This window comes from Anolis carolinensis, chromosome 3, assembly GCF_035594765.1.
Source record: "Anolis carolinensis isolate JA03-04 chromosome 3, rAnoCar3.1.pri, whole genome shotgun sequence".
Taxonomy (NCBI): domain Eukaryota; kingdom Metazoa; phylum Chordata; class Lepidosauria; order Squamata; family Dactyloidae; genus Anolis; species Anolis carolinensis.
Window position 1 is genome coordinate 114,279,500 of NC_085843.1, and position 12,475 is coordinate 114,291,974.

The following is a 12,475-nucleotide window of genomic DNA, read 5'->3' on the forward strand; positions in this document are numbered from 1 at the left end:
GGCCACATGAAGAGGTTGTAGATCAGCTGAAATCAGAAAGACAAAGGGCAAGTCAACTAATGGTTGCAGCTATAATGTAGAATGAATGCAGTTCGACACCACTTTAGCTGCCATGGCTAAAGGCTATGGAATCTTGGAAGATATAATTTGACGAAGCACTTGGACTTTTGGACAGAAGACTAATGAGGTTGCAAAACTACATTTCCAAGTAAATAATAATAATAATAATAATGTATTACTCACCTCTATTTGCTGCTGGAGGCAGGGAACAGGATTAAAAAGGGCAACCGAAAGATTGGTGATTCAAATCTGAGAAGCGGAGTGAGCTCCCGCTATTAGCCCCAGATTTCGCAGTTCGAAAACATGCAAATGTGAGTAGATCAATAGGTACCATTTCTGTGGGAAGATAACAATGCTCTATGCAGTCATGCTGGCCACATGATCTAGGAGGTGTCTATGGACAACGCTGACTCTTCGGCTTAGAAATGGAGATGAGCACCAACCCTCAGAGTCGGACATGTCTAGACTTAATGTCAAGGGAACTTTACTCTACTTACCTTTTATGTAACATTTATTTGAGACTAGACATTACAATCGGAATGGCTTTTGGACTGTGTGATTTTAACTACAGTAGAGTCTCACTTATCCAATGTTCTGGATTATCCAACGCATTTTTGTAGTCAATGTTTTCAATACATCGTGATATTTTGGTGCTAAATTCGTAAATACAGTAATTACTACACAGCATTACTGTGTATTGAACTACTTTTTCTGTCAAATTTGTTGTATAACATGATGTTTTGGTGCTTAAATTGTAAAATCATAACCTAATTTGATGTTTAATAGGCCACAAAGCAGGCGGTGTAGGCTCACTTCCTCCAGGGCCAAGGGAGGGACCTCATAACTTCATCAGCACAGGGCCTCATTCGTCTTCAATCCGGCACTGTGTGTAGATGCGCCCAAAGGGTCTCAATCAGAGAAGCCAGGGCCCTGAGTCGGCAGGCGAGGACTGGCGGGAGAGTTCTTCCCCTCCCTTCCCGGCTCTTCCTCCTCCCCGCTGGGCGTGCCTTGGGAGCGCCTTCTGCCGGATCCGCCTGCGGCCAGAGCAGGGCGAGTGAGTGAACGTCTGCCTGCTGGCGAGGCTGGAGGCGCTGCGGGCACCAGGCGGAGAGGGCCGAGGGCCTGCCTCCTCCTCCCAAGCGGAGCCCCGGCGCCCTCGGACTGGCGGGGAAGGGTCCGGGCTTCCAGGCACCAGGTGAGTCACCGCCGGGACCCGGGGCTGCCCTCGTTGGACAGAGACAGGACTTTCCAGGGAACCCTCCCTCTTCCCCCCGCGATTTCGTCCCGCTTTACTGCATTTCGTTCCGTGTTCCCAAAAGGAGTTGGTGCTCCCTGCAAAGAGAGCTGAGAGCTGAAAAAAGAGGAATTCCAGACATCAATCAATCGGGGGCAGCTCACATTCTCCCAGGCAGGAATGAAGCTTGCAAGGCAATTATTGCCAATCAAGGTGATTGATTACAACATTCACGCTGACCTCCAACAGACAAGAGTTCTTTCTCTGAATCTTCCACAGCTATATAAACCTCCCTTGCTTAGTTTTCCAATCTACCTCACAACCTCTGAGGATGTCAGCCATAGATGTGGGCGAAACGTCAGGAGAGAATGCTTCTGGAACATGGCCCGGAAAATGCACAACAACCCAGGGCTGAGAACGTTCCCTTCGCACGCTCCAGCCCCGACTTGACTTTCTCAATGGAACAGCAGCGCTCGCTTTCGTCGTTGTGGGTGACCGTAGAATTAATGCAGTTTGATACCGCTTTGCCTGCCTTGGCTCCATGTTCCAGAATTACGGGAGTGGTCGATTTACAAGGTCTTTAGCCAGACATGGGCAAACTTCGGCTCTCCGGGTGTCTTGGACTTCAGAATTGTGGGAGCTGAAGTCCAAAACACTTGGAGAGTCGAAGTTTGCCCATGCCTGTCTTTCGCTTTGTAGTGCTGTGCCTCACCAAACTAGAACTCCGCTGATTCTGTCGCACAAAGCCAGGCCATTGCAAGGGGTGTTGTCAACCTGCATTAACACAACAGTGCAGACCAGGCATGAGCAAACTTCAGCTCTCCAGGTGTTTTGGACTTCACCTCTCACAATTCCTAACAGCCTACTGGCTGTGTTATCAAAGACTTTCTGGAATCACGGGACTGCTGTGAGTTATCCGGGCTGTATGGCCAGGTTCCAGAAGCATTCTCTCCTGACGTTTTGCATACATCTATGGCAGGCATCCTCAGAGGTATATTGGAAACAAGGCAAGTGAGGTTTATGGAAGGTACAGGGTGGGAGAAAGAACTCTTGTCTGTTTGAGGCAAGTACCTTTAATCACATTGATTAGCATTGAAAAGCCTTGCAGCATCAAAGCCTGGCTGATTCCTGCCTGGGGGAATTCCTTGTTGGGAGGTGTTAGCTGGCCCTGATTGTTTCTCTCACCCTGGACCTTCCATAAACCTCACTAGCCTAGTTTCCAATATACGTCAAAACTTCTGAGGATGCCTGCCATAGATATGGGCAAAACGTCAGGAGAGAGTGCTTCTGGAACCTGGCCATACAGCCTGGAAAACTCACAGCAACCCAGCCTACTGGCTGTTAGGAATTGTGAGAGTTGAAGTCCAAAGTACCTGAAGGGCCAAAGTTTGCCCATGCCTGGTGTAGAAGCACCTACCTTCCAGGCAAATGCCTCTGAGCAAATACAAAGTTTCCCAAATTGGAAAATGGTTCATTTGGATCCCATGGCATTCTTTGTTGTTATGCCCCTTAAGTCATTTCCCGACCCATGGCTTCATTGCTTTCCTCTGAGGCTGAGATAGCATGACTTTCGGTGGGTTTCTGAATCTGCTAGGCATTCGAACCCTAGTCCCTGGAATCTAGTGATCAAAAACTGCACTTGCTCCTGCTCACATCTTCCCCCACTCATAATAATCACTCTCTGTGTGTGTGTGTGTGTATATCTTCATATTGAGATGTTTCCTATAGCTATCAGTTTTCTAGGGGCATCTTTGTTTCTTTAATCCCCCCAGAGAGTATTCATGATCTGCTCACCTTTCAATGTATTTTCTGGGTGCCCATCAGAGGCCCCTTCCACACAGCTGAATAGTCCCACATTATCTGTTTTGAACTGAGCTATATGGCAGTGTGGACTTGTTTAATCTTCAAAAATCAATATTTACAAAGTATTTGAAAAAAATATTGGCAAAGATCAGAGGTGTAGTGAAGCTATCATAGCTCAGCTCCTGATCTGACGTGTGAACTTCACCTTAAATGTCAGTTCTGTGGTGTTGGCAAGAAGGGTACTGTCAGATGACATAGCCAACCCTCATCCATCAGTGCCAGTGAGGCAGAGCTGTGACAAGTCTCTCCGTGGCTCCTGCTTCTTGCACCATTAAGAGAAAGTTGGTCTAGTCCTGCAGCACCCTGCAGAGCTCACCAGCACCACAGAACTCCATCAAGCAGGATGGCTGACTGGCTTTTAAGGAGCGTTTCAGGGACATTTATGATTGTTTGTATAGATACTTTACAAGTATTCTGGGATTTTGTATAGTACATTTATGATTGTGGCAAAGATCAAAGAACCATAGCATTGGAAGGAGACCGTACGGACATCTAGTCCAACCTCCCTGCCATGAACTTTTATGATACTACAATCATAAATGTGAATAAGCAACAGTTATGCAGTTGTAAATCTGACTTGGGACAACGTAAGGACACCAGTCCCTCATTATAAAGTGGTTTTCTAATTTTCTTGGAAAGAGCAGTTTCAATGTCTCAGGATCTGGTTTGCCTGCATATGTTGGTTATATCCAGGCTATGAAACCCTGAATTTGCCTTGTGATGAGATGAATGGGTGTGGAATTTGTGTGCATTTGTGTCAATTGAGATTCAAGACTTGGGTTAGAATGGGATAATGTCTGAACTTTGTGGCAAGAAGGCAATGCTCCTGTTCAGGCACAAGGCAGATCAGGGAATAGGGATTCATTAGGTGCTAGATGGGGTTATACTCATCCTGAAGATGTGGGTCTACAGCTTGGATATGCTTTTGGATTCAACCCTGAGCTTGGAATCTCAGATTTGGCTGTGGCCACAACTGCATTTTCACAGCTAACCTTGTGTACCAGGCAGTTACACATGGTTCTTAAGATATGTGATCTGGCCAAGACAAGAACATGCCTTAGTTATATAAGCTTTCAATGGGTGAAAACCTCGGGGCTATGTCTGTTTTTATTGTTGCTTTTATTGTTGTTTTTATTGTTTTTATTGTTATTTTAAAGCCAAGTGTATTGTTTTAATCTATTTTTGTAAAACGCTCCCAGCCAAACTGGGAGTAGCGGTATATAAGTTTAATAAATAAATAAATAAATAAATAAATATGGCTGTTGGATTACTATAATGTATTCTTCGTAGGGCTATCTCAAAAAAGTGTTTGGCAACGTCAGCTTCAGAGCCACGGTGGTGCAGTGAGTTAAACCCTTGTGACAGCTGAACTGCTGACCTTAAGGTTGGATTGCTGACATGAAGGTTGCTGGTTCGAATCTGCGAGATGGGGTGAGCTCTCCGACATGAGAGAAGCCTCCAGCAGGATGGTAACACATCTAGGTGTCCCCTGGGCAATGTCTCTGTGGATGGCCAATTCTCTCACACCAGAAGTGACGTGCAGTATGTTCTCAAGTCGCTTCTGACACGATAATTAAAAAAAGTCAGCTGATGCAAAGACCTGCAACTAGATTCTTCTGGCTACAGGAAGCACAACTGTCTCATTGAACCAGCTCCACTGTTTGCTGTTGTGTTTCTGGGGGCCCTTCCACACAGCCATATAACCCAGACTATCAAGGCAGAAAATACCACAATATCTGCTTTGAACTGGGATATCTGAGTCCACCTTGCTATATATTCCAGTTCAAAGCAGATAATGTGGGATTTTATTCAACCGTGTGGAAGGGGCCTGGCTTTTGTAAAATTAATGTAGTTTGACACCACTTTAACTGTTATGGCTTTTAGAAGGTGTTTAGTCTTTTCTGTCAAAGAGCGCTGGTGATTCACCAAATAGCAACTCGCAGGATTTCATAGCAATGTACCATGGTAGTTAAAGTAAGATCAAACTGCATTGCTTCTCCAATGTGGGTGCACCCTATGGCTCAGATCCAGGTTATCTGAAGGATCATTTTCTCACAGATGTACCTGTTTGTGTTTAGAGTTTTGCTGTAGAAGCCCTTCTCTCTGCCTTACACCTTCACAGACATACCTGGTTAGAAAACAGTAGAGGGCCTTCTTAGGATCCTTTTACACTGTCCTATATCCCAGGATCTGGTCCCAGATTATCTTGATTTAAACTGGATTTATATGAGTCGCCACTGCTACACAATCTGGGAGAAGAAGATAATCTGGGATCAGATCCTGGATGTAGGGGCAGTGTAGAAGGGGCCCCAGTGGATGACTAGTTAGGGTCATCACTCTGAAACTTCCTTCCCAGGTTGGTTAGATTGCCACCCTCCTATAGCCAAGTGAATACCTGTTCAAACAAGATTCTTCACACTTAATTAATGTACTGATTTTTCTATTATCTGAAGGTTTTTTTGGTTTATTTTTAACCTGGTTTTAACTTTCTACAACTTAATCACTTATTTTCTGTTTTGTAAAATTTTAAAACTATGTTAAAACTAGGGGAAAGGTGAGATACAAATACAAGAACAGAAAAGTAATGTAACCCTGAGGATTCACTGCACAAACAATGCCTATTCATATATACATGTGCAAAAAGAACTGGTTCCTAAGCAGTCAGGTCATTGATGCCTTTTTCCCCATGCATGTTTGAAAAACAAAGTCCGGTATACTTTGGATTCTGGAGGAAAATTGAGTAAACACACTAAAGATAGGGTAGAACATGCAAAGAGTTTTTGAACTCTTGATGATTGTATATTTTCAGCCAAGAGAAACACAGTTTTCAAAAAATCACACAAAATAGAAAGGAAAAAGGACCCTTTCAAAAAATATAACTGGTCTCAACACTTATGTATGTGGCACAGACATTTTCATAGGAAAGAATAGAAGTCATATATAGGAGAAACCCTAATGTTTAGGTAATAGTTCACTGTGAATTACTTGGTATGGCTGGACAGTGAACCAGTTCATGAGAAAGAGAGTCAGAATAACTGTTATGGGTTGTGGAATGTTGCTTGTTTGCAGTCCCCAGAGAAGGCAATGTGCTTTGCTGGTCTGGACTGCATTCCAGGATTTCTCCATGGTGGAAAATTTTGAAATACTCCTGAGTCAACATCTAAACTTCAGGATTGAGCATTGAATATTCAACCCTCAAGCATCTTCTTCTAGAAAAATCAGTGTTATAATTCTTCTAATTCTGGCAGCATGTATACTAAACTTGCTTAAAATATACCAGTCCCGCTTTACACAGCTGAGTTGCAAAACCACTAGAGATGTACATAGGTTCATACAGAGGTTTCATCCTGTTCCCCAAAAGGCGGGGAATCCACCTTTTTTGTGAAAGGAAAGATGAATAGAATTTTCCATGATCATTCTGAAGGCCAGTTATTGTGTGAGGCTTTTATAATAATATAATAATAACTTTATTCTTATATCCCACCCTATCTCCTCGAAGGCACTTGGGGTGGCTTACATGTGGACCAAGGCTAGTACATGAAAATTAAAATATAACACCATAAAATACATTGCATTACATTAATTTGAAAAACATATATTTTCACTTGGCATTTTGGACTCAGGTATAACAATGTGCATGACAGCGGTGAAAGATTTTTCTATTCTTAGATTAGTTATTAAATATTCTACACTGCCCTGTATAAAGTTGATTTCTAGTACAGGCAGTCCCAGAGTTACAAACATCCGACTTACATACAACTCATAGTTAAGAACAGGGATGAGACAACAGGAAGTGAGATAAATCTACCTCTAGGAAGGAAAATTCACTCCTGAAAGAGTTATCACGGGGAAAACATGTCTCTACTGAAGCTTTCTCACCAATCCTTGTTTCCATAACAAGCCAAACGTTTCAAAATCCAGTTATCACAGGGACAGAAAGTGAGGTAAAATCTTTTAAATAGGGGCACAGACAGCAAAACAAACACCACAGGGGTGTTAACCCTATCCTATGCTATCCAATAATAAACGTCTATGTTTTCACTCTAGGAAAAGGACTACTCGGGATTACTGTTCTACTAATGGGGAAGTTGTAGTTCCCTGTTTATGGAGAAAAGTGAGAGTGTGGATCTTTTAATCCAGTCTTAAGCCATGTTTTCTAGGGATGTATCCGGATAGTAAAACCCTGGCTTCTCTTCTATCAGTCCAAACAACTTCTTGCACTACATGCCCTCCATATATACAGTAGAGTCTCACTTATCCAACATAAACGGGCCAGCAGAACGTTGGATAAGCAAAAATGTTTGATAATAAGGAGGGATTAAGGAAAAGCCTATTAAACACCAAATTACGTTATGATTTTACAAATTAAGCACCAAAACATCATGTTTTACAACAAATCAACAGAAAAAGCAGTTCAATACATGGTAATGTTATGTAGTATTTACAAATTTAGCACCAAAAGATTGCAATGTATTGAAAACACTGACTACAAAAACATTGGCTACTAACAAATTGACTACAAATAAACATAGAATTGCATAAAATGAACTCACAGTAACAACATTGTCGAAAGTTAAATCCATAAAAAGTTCAGTCCTTGCTGCCTAGAGAAACAGCTGTGAATCCAGGTGGGAGGCTAACTGTGTTGGATAACCCAGAACGTTGGATAAACGGGTATCTACTGTACATTCTAACAGAAAGGATCTGGAAGTTTTCACACTTTGTCTCAAACAGTTGAGTGTTGTTTCTCTTGCAGCCCTCTAATGATCTAATATAATGCTGTCCCTACCTTCCTAGTCACTAACCTTTTAGATAGATGCAAGTAAGCCAACACTGATACTGCTCTCTTATTCTTCGTTGTTAATTGATGTTGACTTGGACTAATCGTGATCTCATGAATGGGAAACCTCCAAGCCACCCTGTTTTCAACAGCCCTGCTCGTGTCTTGCAGACTCAAGGCCATGGCTTCCCAGATTGGGTATATTCCTCTTTTGCTACTTCCTTCTCCTACATTATTGCTTTTTCTAGCAAGTCACGTCTTCTCATTATATGTCCAAAGTACAACAATCTCAGTTTAGTCATCTTGGCTTCTAAAGAGATTTCAGACTTTATTTTCTCTAGGGCTTATTTATTTGTCGTGGTATCTGTAAAACCCTTCTCATGTACCACATTGAGTTGTTTTCCTTTCTTTCAGTATTTTTCACCATCCAATTTCACAACCATACATAGAAATGGAAAATCAATTCTCCTTACTTGAATAGTAGTGATGTATCTTGATGTTTTTCTTATCCCCAGTGACTAGGAAAATAGCAGTATCCCACTAGCACAAATGGTTTGAGCACCCTCTTAACAATGCTATTGCTTGTGGTGGTCTTAGGAAAAATGATGCATTTTGTCTTTAACACTGTGGACCTCATCCTATTGGGGCAGGAGGGGGGAAGCAGGGAGAAATTGTCTTTTTATTGTAGCATTCTGTTCTGTTTAGAAGGAAAACAGATAACATCTTCACTCCCATCACAAGTAATGTACTTTTTCTGTTTCTACAGTAATCCTCTGCATTCTGAGCTATCACACGAGTGAGTAAAGAAGCATCTAGGCACACTTCAAGACTACCCACAATCACACTCTCTTTTACACCACTACAACACTCTAAGAAGAGGGAACCTGACAGTTCCCATCCTACATTAAAATAAGTGTCTTTAAGCTGTTTCTGCACGAATTAGGAGCTGTGAAGATGTTTGCTCCCTGACTCCAAAACCTCAGTTTCTATACATTTTTAAGACAGAGTCCCACAAACAACTGTTGGAAGTTGTTTTGCGTTGTATGATTGATGCCGTGGGACTTTGTCTTTAAAGTTTTTTTAACGTGTATAGAAACGGGAGGGGGGCTGCGTCTGATGAGATCTTAAGCATTTAAGCTCTTTCCCATATGCTATTTCATCAACTTAAATTTGTTCTGCCAAAGATTGTTTTCCTTTTTATCTTATCATTTGATTAAAATTTGAACTTTGCCCTGTTTGTCTTGGCAGCTTTCCAAAAGCTCTTGCGCTACATCTTCTAGCATTCTTCATCAGCAGTGGCTAGGACAGCTAAGACTTGCAGTTCAGCAACTCTGAAGGGTGCACAAGTCCCTTTCCTGATCTAGGAGTTGAAGTTGTTATGTTTGGTTATTTGATATTTTATTTAAAATGTAGATTATTTTGTGACTCCTGAAAATGTCATTGGTTATAGGCAATAAAAGCTCAGTGTCCAAGGGAATGTTTGTGTGTATAGATCTCTTTGCTACCTAAATAGTCAGGAAAAAGGTGGAATGAAAGTAAAGTAAAATTAAATACAATTAAATGTTCATTTTTGATTTAGCTGTATTCATTGAATAACAGTTTCTCAACAGTAGAAGAAAGTTCAGTTCCACCTCTCTCCAAATAGGGCCAAGCTATTAACAACTGAAATAGATTACATCTGTGTCACAATTTGACACACACACACACACACACACAAAACCCTTACAGAAACAAAACCTGAACCCTGTCATGGGATATTTTCTCCCAATATATTGTACTGGCTGGGACAAAAATGGTTTTGTTACCACATTTATTCTTCTGGCTATTTTTATTTCTAGAGAAATAAAATGATGGAAAGTGGGTGGAATTGTGGAAAATTATTTACAAATTGTTCAGGTGACAATGTTGGAATATCTCTAGCTCCCTCCCTCTTCAGTGTTCAGTTTCCTGATTCCCTATTTTAATATACGGGTAGGTATATTATATTCCTGATTTTGAAATTATGCATGATTGTGTTTGATATTCTGGCAAAGGTTGCATCTACACTATTAATGCAGTTTGACACCACTTTAGCTGCCACAGCTCAGTGCTGTATAATCATGTGAGTTGCCGTTTGGTGAAGCACTAGTATTCTTTTGCAGAGAAAACTAAAGACCTTGTAAAACTACCATGAGTCCTTGAAGTGATGTTGAACTGCATTAATTCTACAGTGTAGATACTCCTCTAGTCTAGGAGTGGTGAGAAAAAGACACAATGTCTTGGGGCTGATCCAGAGTATTATGATTCTTACTTCCAGCTGGACGACTATCTTATCTTCCAATGATCATCTGTCCCACTGCTGCAACGCCCAGTCTCAGAATATTTGGTGTTCTTCCTGTGACAACAGGCTTTATTGCTGAAGCAATGGGGGAGAAGGGAAGGGATACAGGAGGATATGATTTGGGTGAAAGTAGGTGCCATCTTGGATGGACGGGGGAAGGTAGGTCCTTGGGCTGCCTGAGCTTGGAAACGGGGAACGACCAAGTAAACAATTGTGGCTGGTTCTATGCCAAAACAGTTTACACAGCCCTGAAGTCATGGTTTGTTCTGGAGTCTGAAGAAAAAGCTGGACCGACTCACAACTTTTGTTAATGCAGTTTTAGGCTGCATTAACCTGAATCAATTCGATATACCATAGAGCTCATTTGCCCTTGCTTTGCAGTTAATTGTATAGATGTAGCCCTGGTATTCTGCTATCCATGATCTAGATCAACTGTGTTTCATGAAAAATTTCCAAGAGAAAACATATGCTTATGAGGTGGCTGTGTATTTGTAAAATCAGGGCTATGACCCTTCAGACATTGTTAGATGGCAAAACACATAATTCCTGGCTCTAATATTGTTTGTGAATTTCAGTCCGTACAGATCCCCAGCCCTGTTCTACCACTTCATGCAAGTATAAATTGGCCCCTTGCTCCTCTTTGGAGATGGGCCTGCCAAATGCCATCACATGATGCATGTTACTCTCCCCATTGATGACCGAAGTGGCAAGGAAGCATTGCACGATGCTTCCTCGCCAACAACCAGAGGTAAACTGTGTTTTGAGTAGCTCCAATCGAGCTACCTGCGTTTTTCGGGCATTTTCCCCATCTGATGGAGGAAAGGGCAATGCGGCAATGTACATTACCACCCTTTTCCCTGTCTGATGGTGGCAGGGACGGCATCAACGTGCTTTGTCCCAGTACCCCCATGTGATGGGGGAAGAGGGAAGGAGCACGGGTGGCCTCAAGGCGCCACACACACCTTCCCTTCACCTTCTGTTTACTGGCAAAACTGAGCTGAGGGACCATCGGTATGATGAAGCTGGCTTCTCTCTAGACCACATCACTAAATTGGGTGTATTTTTTAAAAATCCTATCCAAACCTCCATGTGTTTGCTTATTATCTGACAATTTAACAGAATCATGTTAGGATGGTTTCTCTTGAACTGGTATTGTTCTGGACTAGGGTGCTGAGATTATGAAGATAAGTGTTTGAGATAAATATAGATCTTTTCAGTGTTTCCTGTAGATGTATTTGTGATGCAAAGACTTAAGTAATAATTCTGGGAAGTTGAATTAAAACTAATGGCTTCTTATGTTTCACCCAGACCCGTAACCAGGATTTTGATTGGGGGGGGGGGGGGTGCTGGGATTTTGCTTTGGGGGGGGGCTGAGTCTGGGTGGGAGAGGATCTACCCTAGCAAACCTTTTGTATCGTTATCCCAATACCCCCATGCATATGGGATATATTGAGCATGGTGATCAGATCATGATATGAATAAACATAACAGTTTAAATAATAAATGTAAGGCCTTTTCGCGGACCACTCTGAGCTACATGCCTGGTTTCACCCATATATGGTAAATACACCAACATAATTCTATATAAGGATTCTAATTAGTTTACTTTTTACTTGTGGATTGGTCTAGAAATCTTAGCAAAAAAATTGATATCCTAAAACCTGGGCTGACTTATCCATGCATCAATGTAAGTACTGTTCCTTAACTTTTATTAAAAAAAAAGAACCATTCCCCCTTTTGAGTAGTATGGTGAAAGGCGAGAGCTTAGTCTATCCTGGGAAAAAAATAAAACATTCACTGGCCCTCTACTCTCTCTTCCCCGAAGCACCACTTCTGCTCTTTTTGACTGCCTGGGCATGAAAGTGTTCTTTGGCAAGAGCATAGAGGGAGTCCTTGGAAAAATCCTTTGGAAATGCACAGAACTTCTTGTTATCTTGGCCCTAGGGGAAAAAAGTATGATTTCATGTGTGTGAGGGCCCTTCCACACAGCCATATATCCCAGAATATCAAGACAGAAAATCCCACAATATCTGCTTTGAACTGGGATATCTGTGTCCACACTGCTATATATACCATTTCAAAGCAGATAATGTGGCATTTTATTCAGCTGTGTGGAAAGGGCCTGTGTGCGCACATGCAGCAATGAAATAAATGGGAAATTTACTTTATTAAAATTGGAATATATTATTGAGTGTTACAGAAAGAATGAACTGTTGTT

General features: G+C 41.9%; 1 protein-coding gene across 1 annotated transcript in view; it reads left to right on the top strand.

The window, feature by feature from the left end:
• Window positions 1-1,005: 1,005 nt before the first annotated feature.
• Window positions 1,006-12,475, top strand: part of LOC100553004 (interleukin-1 receptor type 1) — a 28,421-nt gene continuing 16,951 nt past the window's right edge. The window contains exon 1 of the mRNA XM_008116145.2: window positions 1,006-1,255. The gene's annotated coding sequence lies outside the window, so the exon portion shown is untranslated. The remainder of the gene's footprint in view (window positions 1,256-12,475) is intronic.